The sequence below is a fragment of the Nicotiana attenuata genome, unplaced genomic scaffold, assembly GCF_001879085.1.
Source record: "Nicotiana attenuata strain UT unplaced genomic scaffold, NIATTr2, whole genome shotgun sequence".
In the NCBI taxonomy this organism is placed as follows: Eukaryota; Viridiplantae; Streptophyta; class Magnoliopsida; order Solanales; family Solanaceae; genus Nicotiana; species Nicotiana attenuata.
Window position 1 is genome coordinate 57,875 of NW_017672462.1, and position 2,897 is coordinate 60,771.

Consider the following 2,897-nt stretch of genomic DNA (forward strand, 5'->3'; position numbering starts at 1 on the left):
AAAAAAATATATATATATATATATATATATATATATATATATATATATATATATATCGTTGCGGCGTGTAGCCCAATCCATTTAAGTTTCGTTGCGGCGTGCAGCCCGATCCATAACTCACATATATATAATAATATCCTCACACTTCGGTCCTCGACCTCTCTCAGTCATTAACCTCACAGCCTCTCGGGCACAACAGTGAAAATTAGGGAACTCATCCCAAATAATTCTCTCATTTAAAAATGAACAGAATAAACTAGTTTTAGACATTTAACGGGTAAAACATGACTGAAGATATGCTTTTAGCAAGTAAAGTGAGGAAAACAGTCAAAATACCCCTAAGGGTATCTACAGGTCGGCACAAGGCCCCAAACATGGCATCCAACCCATAACACAGTATAAATATTAAAAATACGAGATAATGTAATATTTCCAAACCAAACACGCGGCTTAATAGTTGCTACGGGACGGACCAAGTCACAATCCCCACCGCTGCACGCCCACACGCTTGTCACCTAGCATGTGCGTCACCGCGTTTATCAAAACAAGTCAAATACCGGGGTTTTTGTACCCTCGGTTCCAGATTTATAACGGTTACTTACCTCAAACCGGTGAAAATACTACTCCACGATGCCTTTGCCCCTCGAATCGGCCTCCACGCGCGTCGAATCTATCCAAAATCAGAACGGGGACGTCAAAATATGCTAAGGGAACAAAACCCAAGCGAAAACAATCAATAAAGGGCACAAATCCCGAAATTAACAAAACCCGACCCCCGGGCCCACGTCTCGAAATTCAAAAATTTTTACACCAACGGATTCCTTATCTCCCCACAAGTTCATACATATCAAAAATACTAAAGTCGGAGTCCAAATGACTTCTCAAATCCCCATTTAAAGTCCTCTTAAACTGAAGCCCTAATCCTCCATTTTTGCCCTTTAATTCCTTTAATTACAGCCCTAAATTCATGAAATACTACCTTAGAACTGCGTTTTAGGTCTAAAATCCTTAGATTAACGAAGTCTCTTGATTTCTCTTTTCAGAATCGCCCAAAAAGCTCCAAGGTCGAAGTCAAAAATGGTGAAATAACCCAAACTCGCGAAATGAAATAACATATATGCTCTGCCCAGGCGTTTCCGCATCTGCGGTCTAAAATCCGCTTGTGCGGTACCGCATATGCGGTTAATCAACCGCTTCTGCATATGCGGCAGCGCAGATGGGTCACCCATACCGCTTCTGCGGTCACTGCTCACCTGGCCTCTTTTTCGCTTCTGCGACCAAATATCTGCATATGCGGCGCCGCACCTGCGGTCCCTAAACCGCATGTGCGAAAAAACCAGCAACAGCAAACTTCAGCAGCTTCTAAATTTCAAAATGGTCCGATTCAACACCGTAAACTCACCCGAGGCCCCCGGGACCTCAACCAAAGGCACCAACATATCCAAAAACCTTATTCAAACTTGTTCCAATCATCAAAACACTTCAAACAACACTAAATCAACCAAAATACCTCGGATTCATGCCTAAGATTCCAAGAACATCTAAATTCCGCTTTTGATCAAAAAACCCAACCAAACCACGTCCGAATGACCTGAAATTATGCACACACATCCCAAATGACATTATGAAGCTACTGCAACTCTCGGAATTCCATTCCGACACCTGTATCAAAATCACGCCTATCAACCGAATATCGCCAAAATATCAACTTCGTCAATTCAAGCCTAAATCTACTCCAAACCTCCAAAACCCATTCCGATCACACTCCTAAGCCATAAATCACCTCCCGAAGCTAACCGAACCATCAGACTCACATCCGAGCCCTCTAACACATAAGTCAACATCCGGTTGACTTTTCCAACTTGAGCCTTCTAAAAAGAGACGAAGTTTCTCAAACATCACCAAAACCAATCCAACTCCAATCCAACCAACCCGATACCACAAAACACGGATAACAAAGCATAAAGAAGCAGAAATGGCAGAAACGGAGCGGTAACTCATGAGACGACTGGCCGGGTCATCACACCGTGCCCAGTCAAACAGGTTCACATAAATTGGAATGTAGGCAGTACATTTTATGATTTTTCCATCTACAAATAATCATTAATAAGTCTAAAGGGGGACATTAATATATTATCGGAAATTTAGATTTAAGAAGAGGTTGCTCTTGGTGAGTTGTTCATTCCTCTTTGCTTTTATATATTTAGTTTAAGACTAAGAGGCTGTACCTCGGGAGATCCTCCTGTCTTGCATATTTACTTTGGGACTAAAAGGCGGTACCTTGGAAGATCCCCCTGTCATGTATATTTACTTTGGGTCTACGTGGCGGTACCTCGGGAGATCCTCCAGCTTGCATATTTTCTTTGGGACTACGAGCCGGTACCTCGGGAGATCCCTCCTGCCTTGCATATTTACTTTGGGACTACGAGGCGCTAGCTCGGGAGATCCCCCTATCATGCATATCTACATTGGAACTATGGGGAGGTACCTCGAGAGATCCCCCTGTTGAGCATTTGCATTTTTGTCTACGAGGCAATACTTTGGGAGCGCCCATGTTGTTTACCCCTATTTGTTGTGCTACTACTTCTCTGTAAATTCTTGTCGTTCACTTCTCAGTCATCTCATAATGTCTTCTGCCTTTTAAATTTTCCATACGGTTGTGATAGAAATATGGGCACGAGGTTCCGTGAGATATGAATGTGGGCTATGACTCGAGATTTTTTAATTAGGATTTTGAGGTAAGGTGTCAACCAGTGATTTTACCTTAAAAAATCATATTCAAAAGATTTTACTTGAAAGGAATTATTTCCGATGGATTTTACTTGAAAGAAACTATATTCGAAAGATCTTATTCGAAAGGTTTTAGTTGAAGGAATTATATTCCAAATGTTTTTTTA